At 50.3% G+C, this 18,674-nt stretch overlaps 1 protein-coding gene across 1 annotated transcript in view; it reads left to right on the plus strand.

Annotated features, from left to right (window-relative positions):
- Positions 1 to 4,827: 4,827 nt before the first annotated feature.
- SIN3B (SIN3 transcription regulator family member B) overlaps positions 4,828 to 18,674 on the plus strand; it is an 87,218-nt gene continuing 73,371 nt past the window's right edge. Inside the window, exon 1 of the mRNA XM_077253134.1 lies at positions 4,828 to 5,126. The gene's annotated coding sequence lies outside the window, so the exon portion shown is untranslated. The remainder of the gene's footprint in view (positions 5,127 to 18,674) is intronic.

Below are 18,674 nucleotides of genomic sequence, written 5' to 3' on the forward strand. Positions count from 1 at the left end.
AATCCCGCCCCCCACCACATTACCACACATAATCCCGCCCCCCCACATTACCACACATAATTCCACCCCCACCACATTACCACACATAATCCCACCCCCCACATTACCACACATAATCCTGCCCCCCCACCACATTACCACACATAATCCCGCCCCCCACCATATTACCACACATAATCCCGCCCCCCACCATATTACCACACATAATTCCGCCCCCCACCATATTACCACACATAATCTCGCCCCTCCAACACATTACCACACACAATCCTGCCCCCCCACCACATTACCACACATAATCCTGCCCCCCACCACATTACCACACACAATCCGGCCCCCCCACCACATTGCCACACACAATCCCGCCCCCCCACCACATTACCACACACAATCCCACCCCCCACCATATTACCACACATAATCCCGCCCCCCCCACATTACCACACAAGGCTCCATCCCCACACATTACCACACGAAGCTCAGTCCCCACACATTACCACACGAGGCTCTGTACCCACACATTACCACACGAGGCTCCATCCCCACACATTACCACACGAGGCTCCGTCCCCACACATTACCACACGAGGCTCCGTCCCAACACATTACCACACGAGGCTCCATCCCCTCACATTACCACACGAGGCTCCGTCCCCACACATTACCACACAAGGCTCCGTCCCCACACATTACCACACGAGGCTCCGTCCCCACACATTACCACACGAGGCTCCGTCCCCACACATTACCACACGAGGCTCCGACCCCACACATTACCACACGAGGCTCCGTCCCCACACATTACCACACGAGGCTCTGTCCCCACACATTACCACACGAGGCTCGGTCCCCACACATTACCACATGAGGCTCTGTCCCCACACATTACCACACGAATCCAGTTTGCTTTTGATTTTACATTGTGAATAAAATGTATTAGTATTATTCTGATTTTAAATTATTATTATTGTTATTAACTTCATTTTAAATTAATTTACTACCTGCGTAAGCGCTATCAGTACAGACCAAAATGGGGTCTGCTCAACCCCATTTATAGGGCAAGAAATCCCACTTATTAAACCTGACAGGACACACCTGTGAAGTGAAAACCATTCCCGGTGACTACCTCTTGAAGCTCATCAAGAGAATGCCAAGAGTGTGCAAAGCAGTCATCAAAACAAAAGGTGGCTACTTTGAAGAACCTAGAATATAAGACATAATTTCAGTTGTTTGACACATTTTTGTTAAGCATATAATTCCACATGTGTTAATTCATAGTTTTGATGCCTTCAGTGTGAGTGTACAATTTTCATAGTCATGAAAATACAGAAAAATCTTTAAATGAGAAGGTGTGTCCAAACTTTTGGTCTGTACTGTATATATTTATATTTCATACAGCGCTAGATAGCAGAAAAGCCGGTAATTCAATTGCCGGCTTATGCTATCTCCTTATCAAACCCGACAGGATATGAGACATGGTTTACATACAGTAAACCATTTCATATCCCTTTTTTTTTTAATATTCCTCAATAATAATGTTAGTAGAGTGTGTGTGCAAAATTTGGGGGCTTTAGCTGTTAAAATAAAGGGTTACATCGCGGAAAAAACTGTCGTGGGCTCCCGAGCAATTTTCTCAGCCAAAGCGGGAAAGCCAGTGACTAAGGGCAGATATTAATAGCCTAGAGAAGGACCATGGTCATTGGCCCACCCCCCGGCTAATAACATCTGCCCCCAGCCACCCCAGAAAAGGCACATCTGTAAGATGCACCTATTCTGGCACTTAGCCTCTCCCCACTCCCGAGTAGCGGTGGGATATGCGGTAATAAAGGGTTAATGCCACCTTGCTATTGTAAGGTGACATTAAGCCTGGTTAATTATGGAGAGGTGTTAATAAGACACCTATCCATTAGTAATCCAATAGTAGTAAATGGTTAATAAAACACACACACACACACACACACATTAGGAAAAAAGTATGGCTGCTGCCACCAGCTCATATTCCAGTATTGGAAATGAGTCAAGAGCCAACCCAATTAGTAGCGTAATTTACTTCAGAGGACATGACAGCATGTTATAGAGCAAGAAGAAACTAAACTATTCATTTTATATATTTTACTACAAATGGTAGGCAGTGTTTACAAAAGTATAAAAAGATATTATAAAAGGAGACAAGTATCGTATGTACAGTAAATTACAAAATAAACAGGTATTAAAGGAAGAAAAACACTTAAAGTTCTTAAGTCATTTCATAGCAGACCATGCGGTGCGGGGGAAGGGGAGCATATATCCCCATCAGGCAGATATGCAGAGCCTCTCAGCTGACTCCCTGGGCCAAAAGCTGACTAAAAACTCAGCAGGTTTAAGATATACCCTCTGGTCGTGACATCAATGAGTGGGCTTAGTTATGAAGTGCACTCCTCTTTTCTCAGAGGGACTGAAGCATACTGAAAGCTCCTAGCTATAGTAGCTCGGGGATGGCACCCTAAATAGCAATGACAGAACTACCATTCTTCTGGGCATGTGCTGGGCATTAATTTGAGCCCAAACATGAAGTGGATATGAGCCCGTTAAGCAGTAACCCGTTTCTGCTAGGCGCTGCACTTAGAAAACGCATGGATGTGTAGCCCTAGTGTTGCACATACCAAATATATAACTCTCACACTTATGAAACTACTTGGGGTGGAATTATTACATCTTGAATAACTATCTGATACACAAAGGAGCACATGATTTCAGACAAATGACTGGTTTTCTGCTCACTCCTGCATTTGAGAGGGAGGGGGGACAGAGTCCCACACTGGAGTTTCACGTTACAGCTGTATTGTCATCAGGGAGCAAGAGCTGGGAGGAAGGGGGGGGGGGTCGGAAAGCCCACAGCATGAGTCTGTGCTCAGCTTTAAAGGACGTAGCAGAGCTCAGTGTGCATGATCATAGACAATCAAATACATCATATTCCTGATACCTGGATTTGGGGATCCTCTGCCATTGTTCCTTTGCAGATCCTCTCCAGTTCCGTCAGGTTGGAGGGGGAACGTTGGTGGACAGCCATTTTCAGGTCTCCTTAGAGATGCTCAATTGGGTTTAGGTCAGGGCTCTGGCTGGGCCAGTCAAGAATGGTCACAGAGTTGTTCTGAAGCCACTCCTTTGTTATTTTAGCTGTGTGCTTATGGTCATTGTCTTGTTGGAAGGTGAACCTTCGGCCAACTCTGAGGTCCAGAGCACTCTGGAAGAGGTTTTCATCAGGATATCTCTGTATTTGGCCGTATTCATGTTTCCTTCAATGACAACCAGTTGTCCCGTACCTGCACCTGAAAAACACCCACATAGCATGATGATGCCACCACCATGTTTCACTGTTGGGATTGTATTGGGCAGGTGCTGAGCAGTACCTGGTTTTCTCCACACATACCACTTAGAATTATCACCAAAAAGGTCTCTTTGTCTCATCAGACCAGAGAATCCTATTTCTCATAGTCTGGGAGTCCTTCATGTGTGTTTTAGCAAACTCTATGCAGCCTTTCATATGTCTTGCACTGAGGAGAGGCTTCCGTCGGGCCACACTGCCATAAAGGCCTGACTGGTGGAGGGTTGCAGTGATAGTTGACTTTGTGGAACTTTCTCCCATCTCCCTACTGCATCTCTGGAGCTCAGCCACAGTGATCTTGGGGTTCTTCTTTACCTCTCTCACCAAGGCTCTTCTAGCACGATTGCTTAGTTTAGCTGGATGGCCAGATCTAGGAAGACTTCTGGTGGTGCCAAACTTCTTCCATTTAAGGATTATGGAGGCCACTGTGCTCTTAGGAACCTTGAGTACTGCAGAAATTCTGTTGTAACCTTGGCCAGATCTGCCTTGCCACAATTCTGTCTCTGAGCTCCTTGGCCAGTTCCTTTGACCTCATGATTCTCATTTGGTCTGACATGCACTGTGGGCTGACAGGTCTTACATAGACAGGTGTGTGCCTTTCCAAATCAAGTCCTATCAGTTTAATTAAACACAGCTGGACTCCACTGAAGGAGTAAAACCATCTCAAGGAGGATCACAAGGAAATGGACAGCAAGTGTCTTAAATATGAGTGTCTGAGCAAAGGGTCTGAATACTTATGACCATGTGATATTTCAGTTTTTCTTTTTTATTAAATTTGCATAAATTACTACATTTGTTTTTTTTCAGTCAAGATGAGGTGCAGAGTGTACTTTAGTGAGAAAAAAATTTACTTTTTGAAGTTACCAAATGGCTGCAATGAAACAAAGAGTGAAAAATGTAAAGGGGTCTGAATACTTTCCGTACACACTGTGTGTATACTTTTGGGCATAATTTTTATAATTGTTATAATTTGCACATCTCTATTGATTGTTATGTCCTTTTATAAACCCTGCACCCTATTGTGTCTCATCATATGAGGGCAGGCTCCCTCTTTGCTTTCAGTGCCACCTGTTACCATTTTTTGTCTCAGTAGAATGATGTTTCATTTGCCATACATGGCTTGACCTTTACTCGGTTATTGCCTCCCGACCTAAGCTGCCAGACTACTGACGCTTTCCAGCCACCTGCCATCAGTAAAGCCCAGTGGCGACATTACAAGGGTTGTTCCATGGAGCTGTAAGCCCCGACACTGGTGCACGGCCAGTGTGTTTTACTGGGACAGCACTACAAAAGAATATTATAATGGAAGGTGCAGCAATACAAATGTACACTACAATAGTAACCCACCACAGCACGCCTTCCTTTTCTATACCTGTGCCGGGATTATGTAAACTGCCATCTGATTGGTTGCTATGGAGAGCAATGACACCTTTTGTCTGAGCACATAGCACGTGACAGAAGCTGCACTCCCTCCCTCCTCTCCGTAGTCCGCCCCAGTGCTCCCCGAGAACCCGCCCACTTTCCCGTAGACAGCCCCTACTATAGCGCTCAAGCTACCTCCGTGCGTCCTTCCGATGGAATGTGCGAAGTGACGTCACGGTACGTGCACGGACGGCGGCGGATTTCCCGTCGTACCTTGTGTTCATTTGGAAGACTAAGGTCTGTTCCCGGTGTTAAAGAGAAAAAACGGAGATGACAGCGTCCCGGTAAGAAAGATGGCGGTGAAGACTGAGAAGAAATAACAGCAGCCGGAGGAGACGAGGTGAGCACGGCGTTCTGCAAGGGGAGACACAACAGGGAGGATGGAGAACAGTCACAAAGCCACGGAGAAAACAGTGATGGAGCCCGAGCAGCGGCGGCTATGGGCGACAGAGCGAGGGTCGTAACATGGGGAAGGAGGGTGTCCTGTGTGTGGGAGATGGGGCTGTGCAGGCTGGGGGCTCTGTACGGTGGGATGGAGAGGTGTGTGTGTATATACCCAATAATGGGGCTCTGTGTACGGTGGGATGGAGAGCTGTGTGTGTGTATATACCCAATAATGGGGCTCTGTACGGTGGGATGGAGAGGTGTGTGTGTATACCCAATAATGGGGCTCTGTGTACGGGGGGATGGAGAGGTGTGTGTGTATACCCAATAATGGGGCTCTGTGTACGGGGGGATGGAGAGCTGTGTGTGTATACCCAATAATGGGGCTCTGTGTACGGTGGGATGGAGAGGTGTGTGTATATACCCAATAATGGGGCTCTGTGTACGGGGGGATGGAGAGGTGTGTGTGTGTATATACCCAATAATGGGGCTCTGTGTACGGTGGGATGGAGAGGGGTGTGTATATACCCAATAATGGGGCTCTGTGTACGGTGGGATGGAGAGGTGTGTGTGTATATACCCAATAATGGGGCTCTGTGTACGGGGGGATGGAGAGGTGTGTGTGTGTATATACCCAATAATGGGGCTCTGTGTACGGTGGGATGGAGAGGGGTGTGTATATACCCAATAATGGGGCTCTGTGTACGGTGGGATGGAGAGGTGTGTGTGTATATACCCAATAATGGGGCTCTGTGTACGGGGGGATGGAGAGGTGTGTGTGTATATACCCAATAATGGGACTCTGTGTACGGTGGGATGGAGAGGGGTGTGTATATACCCAATAATGGGGCTCTGTGTACGGTGGGATGGAGAGGTGTGTGTGTATATACCCAATAATGGGACTCTGTGTACGGTGGGATGGAGAGGGGTGTGTATATACCCAATAATGGGGCTCTGTGTACGGTGGGATGGAGAGGTGTGTGTGTATATACCCAATAATGGGGCTCTGTGTACGGTGGGATGGAGAGGTGTGTGTGTATATACCCAATAATGGGGCTCTGTGTACGGGGGGATGGAGAGGTGTGTGTGTATATACCCAATAATGGGACTCTGTGTACGGTGGGATGGAGAGGGGTGTGTATATACCCAATAATGGGGCTCTGTGTACGGTGGGATGGAGAGGTGTGTGTGTATATACCCAATAATGGGACTCTGTGTACGGTGGGATGGAGAGGGGTGTGTATATACCCAATAATGGGGCTCTGTGTACGGTGGGATGGAGAGGTGTGTGTGTATATACCCAATAATGGGGCTCTGTGTACGGTGGGATGGAGAGGTGTGTGTGTGTATATACCCAATAATGGGGCTCTGTGTACGGGGGGATGGAGAGCTGTGTGTGTGTGTATATACCCAATAATGGGGCTCTGTGTACGGTGGGATGGAGAGCTGTGTGTGTATATACCCAATAATGGGGCTCTGTGTACGGTGGGATGGAGAGGGGTGTGTATATACCCAATAATGGGGCTCTGTGTACGGTGGGATGGAGAGGTGTGTGTGTATATACCCAATAATGGGGCTCTGTGTACGGGGGGATGGAGAGCTGTGTGTGTGTGTATATACCCAATAATGGGGCTCTGTGTACGGTGGGATGGAGAGCTGTGTGTGTATATACCCAATAATGGGGCTCTGTGTACGGTGGGATGGAGAGGTGTGTGTGTATATACCCAATAATGGGGCTCTGTGTACGGGGGGATGGAGAGCTGTGTGTGTGTGTATATACCCAATAATGGGGCTCTGTGTACGGTGGGATGGAGAGCTGTGTGTGTATATACCCAATAATGGGGCTCTGTGTACGGTGGGATGGAGAGGTGTGTGTGTATATACCCAATAATGGGGCTCTGTGTACGGGGGGATGGAGAGCTGTGTGTGTGTGTATATACCCAATAATGGGGCTCTGTGTACGGTGGGATGGAGAGCTGTGTGTGTATATACCCAATAATGGGGCTCTGTGTACGGTGGGATGGAGAGGTGTGTGTGTATATACCCAATAATGGGGCTCTGTGTACGGTGGGATGGAGAGCTGTGTGTGTATATACCCAATAATGGGGCTCTGTGTACGGTGGGATGGAGAGGGGTGTGTATATACCCAATAATGGGGCTCTGTGTACGGTGGGATGGAGAGGTGTGTGTGTATATACCCAATAATGGGGCTCTGTGTACGGGGGGATGGAGAGCTGTGTGTGTGTGTATATACCCAATAATGGGGCTCTGTGTACGGTGGGATGGAGAGCTGTGTGTGTATATACCCAATAATGGGGCTCTGTGTACGGTGGGATGGAGAGCTGTGTGTGTATATACCCAATAATGGGGCTCTGTGTACGGTGGGATGGAGAGGTGTGTGTGTATATACCCAATAATGGGGCTCTGTGTACGGTGGGATGGAGAGGTGTGTGTGTATATACCCAATAATGGGGCTCTGTGTACGGTGGGATGGAGAGCTGTGTGTGTGTATATACCCAATAATGGGGCTCTGTGTACGGTGGGATGGAGAGCTGTGTGTGTATATACCCAATAATGGGGCTCTGTGTACGGTGGGATGGAGGACTGCACAGGATAGGGGGAGAGCTGTGTGTGTATATACCCAATAATGGGACTCTGTGTACGGTGGGATGGAGAGGTGTGTGTGTATACCCAATAATGGGGCTCTGTGTACGATTGGATGGAGAGGTGTGTGTGTATATACCCAATAATGGGGCTCTGTGTACGGGGGGATGGAGAGCTGTGTGTGTGTGTATATACCCAATAATGGGGCTCTGTGTACGGTGGGATGGAGAGCTGTGTGTGTATATACCCAATAATGGGGCTCTGTGTACGGTGGGATGGAGAGGTGTGTGTGTATATACCCAATAATGGGGCTCTGTGTACGGTGGGATGGAGAGGTGTGTGTGTATATACCCAATAATGGGGCTCTGTGTACGGTGGGATGGAGAGGTGTGTGTGTATATACCCAATAATGGGGCTCTGTGTACGGTGGGATGGAGAGCTGTGTGTGTATATACCCAATAATGGGGCTCTGTGTACGGTGGGATGGAGAGGTGTGTGTGTATATACCCAATAATGGGGCTCTGTGTACGGTGGGATGGAGAGCTGTGTGTGTGTGTATATACCCAATAATGGGGCTCTGTGTACGGTGGGATGGAGAGCTGTGTGTGTATATACCCAATAATGGGGCTCTGTGTACGGTGGGATGGAGAGCTGCACAGGATAGGGGGAGAGCTGTGTGTGTATATACCCAATAATGGGACTCTGTGTACGGTGGGATGGAGAGGTGTGTGTGTGTATACCCAATAATGGGGCTCTGTGTACGGTGGGATGGAGGACTGCACAGGATAGGGGGAGAGCTGTGTGTGTGTATACCCAATAATGGGACTCTGTGTACGGTGGGATGGAGAGGTGTGTGTGTGTATACCCAATAATGGGGCTCTGTGTACGGTGGGATGGAGGACTGCACAGGATAGGGGGAGAGGTGTGTGTGTGTATATACCCAATAATGGGGCTCTGTGTACGGGGGGATGGAGGACTGCACAGGATAGGGGGAGAGCTGTGTGTGTATATACCCAATAATGGGGCTCTGTGTACGGGGGGATGGAGGACTGCACAGGATAGGGGGAGAGCTGTGTGTGTATATACCCAATAATGGGGCTCTGTGTACGGGGGGATGGAGGACTGCACAGGATAGGGGGAGAGGTGTGTGTGTATATACCCAATAATGGGGCTCTGTGTACGGTGGGATGGAGAGGTGTGTGTGTATATACCCAATAATGGGGCTCTGTGTACGGTGGGATGGAGAGCTGAGTGTGTATATACCCAATAATGGGGCTCTGTGTACGGTGGGATGGAGAGCTGTGTGTGTATATACCCAATAATGGGGCTCTGTGTACGGTGGGATGGAGAGCTGTGTGTGTATATACCCAATAATGGGGCTCTGTGTACGGTGGGATGGAGAGGTGTGTGTGTATATACCCAATAATGGGGCTCTGTGTACGGTGGGATGGAGAGCTGTGTGTGTGTGTATATACCCAATAATGGGGCTCTGTGTACGGTGGGATGGAGAGGTGTGTGTGTATATACCCAATAATGGGGCTCTGTGTACGGTGGGATGGAGAGGTGTGTGTGTGTGTATACCCAATAATGGGGCTCTGTGTACGGTGGGATGGAGAGGTGTGTGTGTGTATACCCAATAATGGGGCTCTGTGTACGGGGGGATGGAGAGGTGTGTGTGTATATACCCAATAATGGGGCTCTGTGTACGGGGGGATGGAGAGGTGTGTGTGTGTATATACCCAATAATGGGGCTCTGTGTACGGTGGGATGGAGAGGTGTGTGTGTGTATACCCAATAATGGGGCTCTGTGTACGGGGGGATGGAGGACAGCACAGGATAAGGGGAGAGCTGTGTGTGTATATACCCAATAATGGGGCTCTGTGTACGGTGGGATGGAGAGGTGTGTGTGTATATACCCAATAATGGGGCTCTGTGTACGGGGGGATGGAGAGGTGTGTGTGTATATACCCAATAATGGGGCTCTGTGTACGGTGGGATGGAGAGGTGTGTGTGTGTATACCCAATAATGGGGCTCTGTGTACGGGGGGATGGAGGACAGCACAGGATAGGGGGAGAGCTGTGTGTGTATATACCCAATAATGGGGCTCTGTGTACGGTGGGATGGAGGACTGCACAGGATAGGGGGAGAGCTGTGTGTGTATATACCTAATAATGGGGCTCTGTGTACGGTGGGATGGAGGACTGCACAGGATAGGGGGAGAGCTGTGTGTGTATATACCCAATAATGGGGCTCTGTGTACGGTGGGATGGAGGACTGCACAGGATAGGGGGAGAGGTGTGTGTGTATATACCCAATAATGGGGCTCTGTGTACGGTGGGATGGAGAGGTGTGTGTGTATATACCCAATAATGGGGCTCTGTGTACGGTGGGATGGAGAGGTGTGTGTGTATATACCCAATAATGGGGTTCTGTGTACGGTGGGATGGAGAGGTGTGTGTGTATATACCCAATAATGGGGCTCTGTGTACGGTGGGATGGAGAGGTGTGTGTGTGTATACCCAATAATGGGGCTCTGTGTACGGGGGGATGGAGAGGTGTGTGTGTGTGTATATACCCAATAATGGGGCTCTGTGTACGGGGGGATGGAGAGGTGTGTGTGTATATACCCAATAATGGGGCTCTGTGTACGGGGGGATGGAGAGGTGTGTGTGTATATACCCAATAATGGGGCTCTGTGTACGGTGGGATGGAGGACTGCACAGGATAGGGGGAGAGGTGTGTGTGTATATACCCAATAATGGGGCTCTGTGTGCGGTGGGATGGAGAGGTGTGTGTGTATATACCCAATAATGGGGCTCTGTGTACGGTGGGATGGAGGACTGCACAGGATAGGGGGAGAGCTGTGTGTGTATATACCCAATAATGGGGCTCTGTGTACGGTGGGATGGAGGACAGCACAGGATAGGGGGAGAGGTGTGTGTGTATATACCCAATAATGGGGCTCTGTGTACTGTGGGATGGAGAGGTGTGTGTGTATATACCCAATAATGGGGCTCTGTGTACGGTGGGATGGAGGACTGCACAGGATAGGGGGAGAGCTGTGTGTGTATATACCCAATAATGGGGCTCTGTGTACGGTGGGATGGAGGACTGCACAGGATAGGGGGAGAGGTGTGTGTGTATATACCCAATAATGGGGCTCTGTGTACGGTGGGATGGAGAGGTGTGTGTGTATATACCCAATAATGGGGCTCTGTGTACGGTGGGATGGAGGACTGCACAGGATAGGGGGAGAGGTGTGTGTGTATATACCCAATAATGGGGCTCTGTGTACGGTGGGATGGAAGACTGCACAGGATAGGGGGAGAGCTGTGTGTGTATATACCCAATAATGGGGCTCTGTGTACGGTGGGATGGAGGACTGCACAGGATAGGGGGAGAGGTGTGTGTGTATATACCCAATAATGGGGCTCTGTGTACGGTGGGATGGAGGACTGCACAGGATAGGGGGAGAGCTGTGTGTGTATATACCCAATAATGGGGCTCTGTGTACGGTGGGATGGAGAGGTGTGTGTGTATATACCCAATAATGGGGCTCTGTGTACGGTGGGATGGAGCACTGCACAGGATAGGGGGAGAGCTGTGTGTGTATATACCCAATAATGGGGCTCTGTGTACGGTGGGATGGAGGGCTGCACAGGATAGGGGGAGAGGTGTGTGTGTATATACCTAATAATGGGGCTCTGTGTACGGTGGGATGGAGAGGTGTGTGTGTATATACCCAATAATGGGGCTCTGTGTACGGTGGGATGGAGAGGTGTGTGTGTATATACCCAATAATGGGGCTCTGTGTACGGTGGGATGGAGGACTGCACAGGATAGGGGGAGAGCTGTGTGTGTATATACCCAATAATGGGGCTCTGTGTACGGTGGGATGGAGGACTGCACAGGATAGGGGGAGAGGTGTGTGTGTATATACCCAATAATGGGGCTCTGTGTACGGTGGGATGGAGAGCTGTGTGTGTATATACCCAATAATGGGGCTCTGTGTACGGTGGGATGGAGGACTGCACAGGATAGGGGGAGAGGTGTGTGTGTATATACCCAATAATGGGTCTCTGTACGGTGGGATGGAGGACTGCACAGGATAGGGGGAGAGCTGTGTGTGTATATACCCAATAATGGGGCTCTGTGTACGGTGGGATGGAGGACTGCACAGGATAGGGGGAGAGGTGTGTGTGTGTATATACCCAATAATGGGGCTCTGTGTACGGTGGGATGGAGGACTGCACAGGATAGGGGGAGAGCTGTGTGTGTATATACCCAATAATGGGGCTCTGTACGGTGGGATGGAGGACTGCACAGGATAGGGGGAGAGGTGTGTGTGTATATACCCAATAATGGGGCTCTGTATGGTGGGATGGAGGACTGCACAGGATAGGGGGAGAGGTGTGTGTGTATATACCCAATAATGGGGCTCTGTGTACGGTGGGATGGAGGACTGCACAGGATAGTGGGAGAGGTGTGTGTGTATATACCCAATAATGGGGCTCTGTGTACGGTGGGATGGAGGACTGCACAGGATAGGGGGAGAGGTGTGTGTGTATATACCCAATAATGGGGCTCTGTGTACGGTGGGATGGAGGACTGCACAGGAGAGGGGGAGAGGTGTGTGTGTGTATATACCTAATAATGGGGCTCTATACAGTGCGATGGAGGACTGCACAGGATAGGGGGAGAGCTGTGTGTGTATATACCCAATAATGGGGCTCTGTGTACGGTGGGATGGAGAGGTGTGTGTGTATATACCCAATAATGGGGCTCTGTGTACGGTGGGATGGAGAGGTGTGTGTGTATATACCCAATAATGGGGCTCTGTGTACGGTGGGATGGAGGACTGCACAGGAGAGGGGGAGAGGTGTGTGTGTATACCTAATAATGGGGCTCTGTGTACGGTGGGATGGAGAGCTGTGTGTGTATATACCCAATAATGGGGCTCTGTGTACGGTGGGATGGAGAGCTGCACAGGATAGGGGGAGAGCTGTGTGTGTATATACCCAATAATGGGGCTCTGTGTACGGTGGGATGGAGAGCTGCACAGGATAGGGGGAGAGGTGTGTGTATATACCCAATAATGGGGCTCTGTGTACGGTGGGATGGAGAGGTGTGTGTGTGTATATACCCAATAATGGGACTCTGTGTACGGTGGGATGGAGAGGTGTGTGTGTATATACCCAATAATGGGGCTCTGTGTACGGTGGGATGGAGAGGTGTGTGTGTGTGTATATACCCAATAATGGGACTCTGTGTACGGTGGGATGGAGAGGTGTGTGTGTGTATATACCCAATAATGGGGCTCTGTACGGTGGGATGGAGGACAGCACAGGATAGGGGGAAAGCTGTGTGTGTATATACCCAATAATGGGGCTCTGTGTACGGTGGGATGGAGGGCTGCACAGGATAGGGGGAGAGCTGTGTGTGTATATACCCAATAATGGGGCTCTGTGTACGGTGGGATGGAGGACTGCACAGGAGAGGGGGAGAGGTGTGTGTGTATATACCTAATAATGGGGCTCTATACAGTGCGATGGAGGACTGCACAGGATAGGGGGAGAGCTGTGTGTGTATATACCCAATAATGGGGCTCTGTGTACGGTGGGATGGAGAGGTGTGTGTGTATATACCCAATAATGGGGCTCTGTGTACGGTGGGATGGAGAGGTGTGTGTGTATATACCCAATAATGGGGCTCTGTGTACGGTGGGATGGAGGACTGCACAGGAGAGGGGGAGAGGTGTGTGTGTATACCTAATAATGGGGCTCTGTGTACGGTGGGATGGAGAGCTGTGTGTGTATATACCCAATAATGGGGCTCTGTGTACGGTGGGATGGAGAGCTGCACAGGATAGGGGGAGAGCTGTGTGTGTATATACCCAATAATGGGGCTCTGTGTACGGTGGGATGGAGAGCTGCACAGGATAGGGGGAGAGGTGTGTGTATATACCCAATAATGGGGCTCTGTGTACGGTGGGATGGAGAGGTGTGTGTGTGTATATACCCAATAATGGGACTCTGTGTACGGTGGGATGGAGAGGTGTGTGTGTATATACCCAATAATGGGGCTCTGTGTACGGTGGGATGGAGAGGTGTGTGTGTGTGTATATACCCAATAATGGGACTCTGTGTACGGTGGGATGGAGAGGTGTGTGTGTGTATATACCCAATAATGGGGCTCTGTACGGTGGGATGGAGGACAGCACAGGATAGGGGGAAAGCTGTGTGTGTATATACCCAATAATGGGGCTCTGTGTACGGTGGGATGGAGGGCTGCACAGGATAGGGGGAGAGCTGTGTGTGTATATACCCAATAATGGGGCTCTGTGTACGGTGGGATGGAGGACTGCACAGGAGAGGGGGAGAGGTGTGTGTGTATATACCTAATAATGGGGCTCTATACAGTGCGATGGAGGACTGCACAGGATAGGGGGAGAGCTGTGTGTGTATATACCCAATAATGGGGCTCTGTGTACGGTGGGATGGAGAGGTGTGTGTGTATATACCCAATAATGGGGCTCTGTGTACGGTGGGATGGAGAGCTGCACAGGATAGGGGAAGAGCTGTGTGTGTATATACCCAATAATGGGGCTCTGTGTACGGTGGGATGGAGGACTGCACAGGAGAGGAGGAGAGGTGTGTGTGTATACCTAATAATGGGGCTGTGTGTATATACCCAATAATGGGGCTCTGTGTACGGTGGGATGGAGAGCTGCACAGGATAGGGGGAGAGCTGTGTGTGTATATACCCAATAATGGGGCTCTGTGTACGGTGGGATGGAGAGGTGTGTGTGTGTATATACCCAATAATGGGGCTCTGTGTACGGTGGGATGGAGAGCTGCACAGGATAGGGGGAGAGGTGTGTGTATATACCCAATAATGGGGCTCTGTGTACGGTGGGATGGAGAGGTGTGTGTATATACCCAATAATGGGACTCTGTGTACGGTGGGATGGAGAGGTGTGTGTGTGCATATACCCAATAATGGGGCTCTGTGTACGGTGGGATGGAGAGGTGTGTGTGTGTATATACCCAATAATGGGGCTCTGTGTACGGTGGGATGGAGAGCTGCACAGGATAGGGGGAGAGGTGTGTGTATATACCCAATAATGGGGCTCTGTGTACGGTGGGATGGAGAGGTGTGTGTGTGTATATACCCAATAATGGGACTCTGTGTACGGTGGGATGGAGAGGTGTGTGTGTGTGTATATACCCAATAATGGGGCTCTGTACGGTGGGATGGAGGACAGCACAGGATAGGGGGAGAGCTGTGTGTGTATATACCCAATAATGGGGCTCTGTGTACGGTGGGATGGAGGGCTGCACAGGATAGGGGGAGAGCTGTGTGTGTATATACCCAATAATGAGGCTCTGTGTACGGTGGGATGGAGGACTGCACAGGAGAGGGGGAGAGGTGTGTGTGTATATACCTAATAATGGGGCTCTATACGGTGGGATGGAGGGCTGCACAGGATAGGGGGAGAGCTGTGTGTGTATATACCCAATAATGGGGCTCTGTGTACGGTGGGATGGAGAGCTGTGTGTGTATATACCCAATAATGGGGCTCTGTGTACGGTGGGATGGAGAGCTGCACAGGATAGGGGGAGAGCTGTGTGTGTATATACCCAATAATGGGGCTCTGTGTACGGTGGGATGGAGGACTGCACAGGAGAGGGGGAGAGGTGTGTGTGTATACCTAATAATGGGGCTCTGTGTACGGTGGGATGGAGAGGTGTGTGTGTGTGTGTATATACCCAATAATGGGGCTCTGTGTACGGGGGTATGGAGGGCTGCACAGGATAGGGGGAGAGCTGTGTGTCTATATACCCAATAATGGGGCTCTGTACGGTGGAATGGAGGACTGCACAGGATAGGGGGAGAGCTGTGTGTGTATATACCCAATAATGGGGCTCTGTACGGTGGGATGGAGGACTGCACAGGATAGGGGGAGAGCTGTGTGTGTATATACCCAATAATGGGGCTCTGTACGGTGGGATGGAGGACTGCACAGGAGAGGGGGAGAGCTGTGTGTGTATATACCCAATAATGGGGCTCTGTACGGTGGGATGGAGGACTGCACAGGATAGGGGGAGAGCTGTGTGTGTATATACCCAATAATGGGGCTCTGTACGGTGGGATGGAGGACTGCACAGGATAGGGGGAGAGCTGTGTGTGTATATACCCAATAATGGGGCTCTGTACGGTGGGATGGAGGACTGCACAGGATGGGGGAGAGCTGTGTGTGTATATACCCAATAATCGGGCTCTGTACGGTGGGATAGAGGACTGCACAGGATAGGGGGAGAGCTGTGTGTGTATATACCCAATAATGGGGCTCTGTGTACGGGGGGATGGAGGGCTGCACAGGATAGGGGGAGAGCTGTGTGTGTATATACCCAATAATGGGGCTCTGTACGGTTGGATGGAGAGCTGTGTGTGTATATACCCAATAATGGGGCTCTGTACGGTGGGATGGAGGACTGCACAGGATAGGGGGAGAGCTCTGTGTGTATATACCCAATAATGGGGCTCTGTATGGTGGGATGGAGGACTGCACAGGATAGGGGGAGAGCTGTGTGTGTATATACCCAATAATGGGGCTCTGTGTACGGTGGGATGGAGGACTTCACAGGATAGGGGGAGAGCTGTGTGTGTATATACCCAATAATGGGGCTCTGTGTACGGTGGGATGGAGGGCTGCACAGGATAGGGGGAGAGCTGTGTGTGTATATACCCAATAATGGGGCTCTGTGTACGGTGGGATGGAGGGCTGCACAGGATAGGGGGAGAGGTGTGTGTGTATATACCCAATAATGGGGCTTTGTGTACGGTGGGATGGGGGTCTGCACAGGATAGGGGGAGAGGTGTGTGTGTGTGTGTGTGTGTGTGTGTATACCCAATAATGGGGCTCTGTGTACAATGGGATGGAGAGCTGCACAGGATAGGGGGAGAGCTGTGTGTGTATATATCCAATAATGGGGCTCTGTGTACTGTGGGATGGAGGACTGCACAAGAGAGGGGGAGAGGTGTGTGTGTATACCTAATAATGGGGATCTGTGTACGGTGGGATGGAGAGGTGTGTGTGTGTATATACCCAATAATGGGGCTCTGTGTACGGTGGGATGGAGAGGTGTGTGTGTATATACCCAATAATGGGGCTCTGTGTACGGGGGGATGGAGGGCTGCACAGGATAGGGGGAGAGCTGTGTGTGTATATACCCAATAATGGGGCTCTGTACGGTGGAATGGAGGACTGCACAGGATAGGGGGAGAGCTGTGTGTGTATATACCCAATAATGGGGCTCTGTACGGTGGGATGGAGGACTGCACAGGATAGGGAGAGAGCTGTGTGTGTATATACCCAATAATGGGGCTCTGTACGGTGGGATGGAGGACTGCACAGGATAGGGGGAGAGCTGTGTGTGTATATACCCAATAATGGGGCTCTGTACGGTGGGATGGAGGACTGCACAGGATAGGGGGAGAGCTGTGTGTGTATATACCCAATAATGGGGCTCTGTACGGTGGGATGGAGGACTGCACAGGATAGGGGGAGAGCTGTGTGTGTATATACCCAATAATGGGGCTCTGTACGGTGGGATGGAGGACTGCACAGGATAGGGGGAGAGCTGTGTGTGTATATACCCAATAATGGGGCTCTGTACTGTGGGATGGAGGACTGCACAGGATAGGGGGAGAGCTGTGTGTGTATATACCCAATAATGGGGCTCTGTGTACGGTGGGATGGGGGAGAGCTGTGTGTGTATATACCCAATAATGGGGCTCTGTACTGTGGGATGGAGGGCTGCACAGGATAGGGGGAGAGGTGTGTGTGTATATACCCAATAATGGGGCTCTGTGTACGGTGGGATGGAGGACTGCACAGGAGAGGGGGAGAGGTGTGTGTGTATACCTAATAATGGGGTTCTGTGTACGGTGGGATGGAGAGGTGTGTGTGTATATACCCAATAATGGGGCTCTGTGTACGGTGGGATGGAGAGGTGTGTGTGTATATACCCAATAATGGGGCTCTGTACGGTGGAATGGAGGACTGCACAGGATAGGGGGAGAGCTGTGTGTGTATATACCCAATAATGGGGCTCTGTACGGTGGGATGGAGGACTGCACAGGATAGGGAGAGAGCTGTGTGTGTATATACCCAATAATGGGGCTCTGTACGGTGGGATGGAGGACTGCACAGGATAGGGGGAGAGCTGTGTGTGTATATACCCAATAATGGGGCTCTGTACGGTGGGATGGAGGACTGCACAGGATAGGGGGAGAGCTGTGTGTGTATATACCCAATAATGGGGCTCTGTACGGTGGGATGGAGGACTGCACAGGATAGGGGGAGAGCTGTGTGTGTATATACCCAATAATGGGGCTCTGTACGGTGGGATGGAGGACTGCACAGGATAGGGGGAGAGCTGTGTGTGTATATACCCAATAATGGGGCTCTGTACTGTGGGATGGAGGACTGCACAGGATAGGGGGAGAGCTGTGTGTGTATATACCCAATAATGGGGCTCTGTGTACGGTGGGATGGGGGAGAGCTGTGTGTGTATATACCCAATAATGGGGCTCTGTACTGTGGGATGGAGGGCTGCACAGGATAGGGGGAGAGGTGTGTGTGTATATACCCAATAATGGGGCTCTGTGTACGGTGGGATGGGGGTCTGCACAGGATAGGGGGAGAGCTGTGTGTGTGTATATACCTAATAATGGGGCTCTGTGTACGGTGGGATGGAGAGCTGCACAGGATAGGGGGAGAGCTGTGTGTGTATATACCCAATAATGGGGCTCTGTACGGTGGAATGGAGACTGCACAGGATAGGGAGACAGCTGTGTGTGTATATACCTAATAATGGGGCTCTATACGGTGTG

Source organism: Ranitomeya variabilis, chromosome 1 (genome assembly GCF_051348905.1).
Source record: "Ranitomeya variabilis isolate aRanVar5 chromosome 1, aRanVar5.hap1, whole genome shotgun sequence".
Taxonomy (NCBI): domain Eukaryota; kingdom Metazoa; phylum Chordata; class Amphibia; order Anura; family Dendrobatidae; genus Ranitomeya; species Ranitomeya variabilis.